Genomic DNA, 6,740 nt, shown 5'->3' on the forward strand with positions numbered 1-6,740 from the left:
ATTCGACAACTTAATTGAAATAACGAAATTATAATGGCAAAATATAGATTCGAACCCATCGCTACGAATCAGCTTTAAAATAATGAAATACTAAAAACAACAAAACAAAAAACAAATATTGACACAAAATAGATCTAACCTAAATTTTTTTCAAGAAACAAGCTTATTTTTCAGAAGTTTGAAGTTCAGGTCATCAGTATTTCTGATTACCCTCATAAATACATAATTTGCTTAAGCGTAGGTCCCAGGTATGATCGGGGGGGGGTAGGTGGGGGGCAGGGGGCATATTATTTCCCTTTTAAAAAATTTGGTCAAAACTGCAGGGTTAAAATTAGAATGCATAAGAAGGGGTTTTTTTTGTGTGATTTTCTGTCAATATTGACAACTTTGAATTTTTGGAAAATGTGAAAAAAAAAAATGTCCATCTGTATGAAATAATTTCTATGTTTTTAATTTTACATTGTAAAGAGTGAAAATTTCATTTTAATTTGCAGTTATGATTTAAAAATTGTAATTTTAACAGATCTCATACAACCAGTCTATAAATTTATACTGAAAAATCTTCAGATTATGATTGTAAAATTATTTACAGAATGTCCATAAAAAAAAGAGAAAATTCTAGACCTGCATACAGCATATGCGTACAAATTACCTATATAACTGGGAATGTTTTGCGGCAAAGGGAGTGTTTTGGTGTTTGGGGATAAGGTGTCGGCTGCTTACCACGGAGACTTGGGGGTTTTAACCCTAATAATGGTCATGGCAGTTAACGTCCTCATTAAACGCCATTCAAGGTTTTCCCGGGTTTGGATCAAGCTTTATTCTTCACAATCGAGCGAAAAAATTAGTATATAAGGGAGTAGCAAAGCAGTTCACATATGAGGCAGTTGACAGCTGTGTGAGCAGGGGACGTCGGTAGCTCCGCAAATAGGCAGGCTTTTCTAGGCAAACTGTCGGTTTGAATATACTTTCACATAAAACCCTTTCACGAAATTGGCAACATTGTAAAAACGTTAATATAACGTTACCTTAACAACGTTGTGATTCAAACTTGAGTAAAACGTTGTGACAACGTTACTTTACAACGTTGTGACAACGTTACAGCACTGTTACATACACAACGTTGTAGCTCAACGTTTGCACAACGTTGTACTTACGTTGTAGATTTTACAAGATTCAGATAAAAACTCAGTGTGTCTTTTTATAGGGTCTTTTCAATACATTCACACATTGCTTGCATAGGACTTTCTCCTATACATTTCTAATCACTATTTTGAATAGTTCTCAACGTTGTTACAACGTTGTCACAACGTTGTAAAATAACACAACTAACATACAACTAAAACACAACGTTGTCTTAACGTTGTGTGTTTGCTGGGATAACGTTACGCTACAAACCATAAAACTAAAATTGAACTTTGTTATTGGTTAGAGACCACCATTGTTTTCCCATACACTAAGATTGTAACAGTATGGCGTGTACGACCTTAGTTTTACCAAAATATCGGACGAAAATCATATAAATAGTGATACTTTATTTAATTTATTTTAGTGTGAATGAGAGGACCCCCTGTTTACATCATTGACATGGCGGGAGAAATTCGTTTGATAACACTTTTTTCCAATACACATAAAATGTAGCAAATTTTGTCAAAATGTATGATAAAATACTGTAAATGCAGTGAGAAAATATCAATTTTGAAAAAATAATCACTTCCTGGGTTTGTTTACATGACTGACCAATCTGAACGCACAGACTTTACCTTATTCCCAGGTATACACTTACCTTATTCCCAGTAGGTTCCCTGTACTTTTTTTAATTGGTGGTTTCTGACCTATAGATGAATGTTTCGTATCAAGTTTTCCAATTTTACAGTGATATAGAGAATATATTGTGAATATTCGTGAAAATTTCAGTTATCTGCATTTGATTTGACTTGGAAGTTGAAATACGATTCATTCCGTAAAAAAGTTGAAATGAGGTCTAATAATTTTGATCATTCTCTAACATTACAGAGATAAAAATTATCCTTTTTGGCCCAAAAGCTCAAATAAAAATGGGCACACCTGTTAAAAAAGAGGCCACAATTTAAAAAAAGATCAAATTTCACGCTTATTTTTGCTGCACGAAAACGTCTTTCTACATCATTTACGACAAATTTGTGGCTATTTACATTACCTGTGATGGCTTCCGACGAAAGTCATGTTTTAGCTCTATTATAGGTTAGAGACCATCAATTGTTTCCCATAGACTTACATTGTAACACTATGGCGTGTACGGCCTTCCATACATCGAAACATGTATATCTAATTACAAGTTTTTCAAGAACTATCTTAGTTTTACCAAAATATCGGACGAAAAATATATGAATAGTGATATTTTATTTAAGTAATTTTCGTGTGAATGAGATGATCCCCTGTTTATATCATTGACATGACGGGAGAAATTCGTTTGATAAAACTTTTTTTCAATACGCATAAAATGTAGCAAATTTTGTCAAAATGCACTGGAAAAATGTTGTAACAATGACATGTTCGGAGTACTCCGGGTTATCGGTGTGTTGACTTTGTGAGCTTGTAGAGAAAAAAAGAATATTAATCTATCTTTTCAACATTTTCAATCGGTCAAAACTACTTATATTTCTATGACGTTTTTTAGAGTATGAACTTGCTATAACAGATGATACCGCAAAAATATAACTTACACCGATTCTTTTATATTTGCCCATTTAATAGCAGACGAACAGTGATTTCAACAGATACATCTACAACACATAAAAGCATTAAGATCTGCTGTCAATCTGTACTAAGACTTAGATCGATTATCAATTTATCACCCGCCCGCCTAGCTCAACAGGACACCCCCTGATCGCGGGGACGAGTTCGATCCTCGTGCGGACAGTATGTTCTCCGTGAGGACTTGATAAAAGACACTGTGTCTGAAATGATTTGTTCTCAACCTCTGATTCATGTGGGGAAGTTGGCAGTTACTTGTCGAGAACAGGTTTGTACTGGTACAGAATCCAGGAACACTGGATAGGTTAATTGCCTGCCATAACTGAAATATTCGTGAAAAATGTTGTCAAACCCAAAACAAATTAACAAAATAAAAGATTAATTATCAATGCATAAGATTCCTAAATATGAAGTCCATTGTTTATGTTTTACTCGCTACTAGTGCGTGTTTACATTGCAAAAATCAAAGTAGGCGAAGAACTCTTGTACAGTTGAATTACAGTGAACAAATTTACGCAGCCAAGAAAATCACATGATAGTCGCGTTTTTCACGCACAACGTCGGTTAACGCCGCAGGCAACTTAGCCGACATCTTTGAACTGAGTGAGGTCACATGATTTCAAACGGAAATAAAATGTAAATGTAAATACACGTGCAGTTAATTATTTTAAATATGTATCTACAGAGCGCGCCGATCTTCTGACACAAGTAAATGTATTATTTTCTTTTAGATATTTCGTAGTAATAAAAGGGAAACATGTATGATATAAAAGCTTCGTGTTAAAGTCCGTGAACGATTTTATGAAAACATTTCCTGATATCGTGCAGCAAAATAAAAGTGACCAAGAAAGTGGGCGACTTTGCAAGCAGAAACGGAAACCTCCACAGCTGTACAGAAACCTTACATTAAAATTGAACAGTATATCTCAAAACCACAGAAACTTTTAGAAAACGAACAACATTTTTTTTTAAATAACCTATATGTTACATACATTTTCACTATAAACATTAACAATAATGTTTCATTATCGTGATAGCTACCTAGCTATCTCGTGGCAGAAATATGCCACCATAGATACGAGCTCATTGAACAATGCTGTCAACATTTCATTGACTTTTACCATGTGGTCATTACAGTCTTAAAGGCCACACTATGACATCTTTTGATGCACGATCGCGAATATTAATGAATCGTTGTTGAAGGAAGGAAAATATTTCGGGTTTTTGCTGACACACTGTCATTCTGTTTGAACAAGTTTGTTCACCTTTCTATGGAAGCGTTAATTGACCCTCGAGTTGGCGTGAAAATTATTGACATGTCAGGATAGATTATCTCGACATATCGTGTAATATCGTGGCATCTCGGATATTATTAAGACGTCACGCCAGAATTGATTCTGGTCTTGTTGACAAAGTTTCTACCACAGGTCATAATTCATGCTACGCTTACCTAAATTTACTATGTGGTACGTCTTTATGTAGTCGCAGTAAGGCGACATGCCATTATGTAACGTATCATGTTACTTAAATATAAGTCGACTTGCTTGATTAACATGGTTTTGCTTCCTAAATTTAAACGAGAAAATCACAAGATGAAAATGTCAACTTACACGAACACAAAAGGCAACATACAGTATTTCTTGAATCCGTGTGTGTCCCAGACAGACGGACGTGTCTATTTCGGTACGTTTATACAATATTATATAAATTAAAATAATGGTTCACGATTTTTTAATTGAATTAATTTGTAACCATTGATATAGTAAAATATAAACATTAGTTTGTGCTAAGAATGTAGTAACATAGGTATTTGTAAAAGAAAAAAGACAGAGGCTTTTCCTTTTGGTCACATAACCAGACCTTTAGACCCGGGGTTGAAGGGTGCAGTTACCGGACCACTGGGCACCCTACACATATTTATTCAAGATAGGCTTCTGTAGTCTTGTTTATCTGATAGAATTGCATACTCCTTCTTTTTTTAAATAGAATTTTTGAATTGGATTGTGCTCATAACTGTTTGAATTTATCATGAATTTCTGAATTCGCTTCACTGTTAAGGTAAATATCAGTTTCTAACCGAATTCAGCGATAAAATATCATAATCAATATGTCTTCAGTCCGAGTGAGAAGTCATAAAAAAAAATTTACCCTAAAAGCTAAGATATGAAAGCCTTTATTATAACTATGTATAATTATAACAACTGGGGATATTTAGAATATTTAGTGGATAAGGTGTCGGCTGCTAAGTTCAGGGTCGGGGGTTCGAGCCCCACTGGGGTAGCGGCCATGACTTCTCAGGTGGCACGTACAGTACCAGCTGGTAGGAACTACATTTTGGACTACTTTACTACGCTTGCTGTAATCAGTTTTTCCTCCCTTTGTAGATTTTCCATTTGCATTCGTGACGGGAGAATGGAGGAGATGGAATGTCCTTGTGCTGAATTTAGTAAAGGTTCTTGTGCTGAATTTAGTAAAATAGAGGTATATTTTCTTCGGTGCCCCTAAAGTGACATGTTACACACATTTTTTCCAATTAGGTAATGTGAGACTTTCTTTTATTTCGTTTAAACGAAATCATTGTAATCAAATGATTTCGTTTAAACGAAATGATTTCGTTTAAACGAAATAAAAAATAGTCTCACATTACCTAATTGGAAAAAAAAGTGTGTAACATGTCACTTTAGGGGCACCGTAATTTTCAGATTGTTTAGTGTTTTTATTATTGGTATCATAATTACGTACATAGATCTCTACAGAAGTGAAAGTTATTGTAGTTGAAGTTAATGCCTGAAAATGCGGTGTTTGCATCCTCGAGGTATTGAATGAATTATGAATTCTAGACTTTAAATAAATGGAGTGAAATAAAAACACTCAGTCAGCCAGTAACAGACGAAAGCTTATTTAACGTCGCAAACAACACCAGCCACAAAGCTCTTGTGCGACAAACAAGATATTCAGTAATAGATACTTGACTGTGCTTATTTTACCGTCTGTTAAAGTCCTTTAAATGCTGATCAGTGCCATTCTAGGAAGCTGTAAGTACAATTTTTTTTGGTACTACGCGACCGGAGATAGAGCCCCACTCCCTCAAATATAGCCGATACTTCAACCGAGACATTGGAACATATGTATACATATTGTAATAGAATAACCTTGTTTTGCAAACAATTGTCATTTATATATTCAGACCACCTGAGGAAGTGATGAGAGACTGGCAATGATGTACTGAATGAGCATGGTGGAAAGACAACATAGTCAAATGGGGGTATATTTCAAATTCTTATACATTTTCATTAGTATAATAATTAGATTGCTAAAAAAGCGTTGAAATAATTTGTGATGAAACTTGTAGTTATTATTTTGATTAACTTCTTTGATCAACTAAAGGCATGCAAATGATATACTTTTATAACCAAATTTATTTTGTGTGATAATATTTGTTGAAGCTATGTGTTGATATCATTTGGCTATACAGGGATCATTTTAATTACAGTTTAGTTTTTTCTTATTTCTGTTTTCAGGTTTGTCATAAGCCTAACTTGTGCACAGCCTGCTTTGATAAAGAGCCTACAGGATATTTTCATCTATGTGACCTTACCGCCTGTATACCTTGTACACTAAAAAATTTTAAAAACAATGAAGGAATAAATACCCTAAATATGGGAGTAAAATTGAAGCTGTCAGAAACATTTATAACTAAAAAAGTATTTGATAATATAATAGCAATTCTGACATAATTAAAATCAAGGTAGATACGTAAGAGCGGAAAGCATTTTAAGTTAACTGTTTACTTCTTTCGATGTAGGACACAGTGGAGAATTGTTAACATGCTTCTTGAATTTGGAATATTAGAAACCGATGCGTCTTTGAAATTTATTTATAATGTGAACAGTATTGGATATAAAGGCAACGTCCATGCTAAGATATTGACATCTTATTTTTATATAACTTTGAACCAGCTATAATGAGTCAACCATGGCTACATCTTGTATCTACTAATTTAC

The sequence above is a fragment of the Mercenaria mercenaria genome, chromosome 16, assembly GCF_021730395.1.
Source record: "Mercenaria mercenaria strain notata chromosome 16, MADL_Memer_1, whole genome shotgun sequence".
Lineage (NCBI taxonomy): Eukaryota > Metazoa > Mollusca > Bivalvia > Venerida > Veneridae > Mercenaria > Mercenaria mercenaria.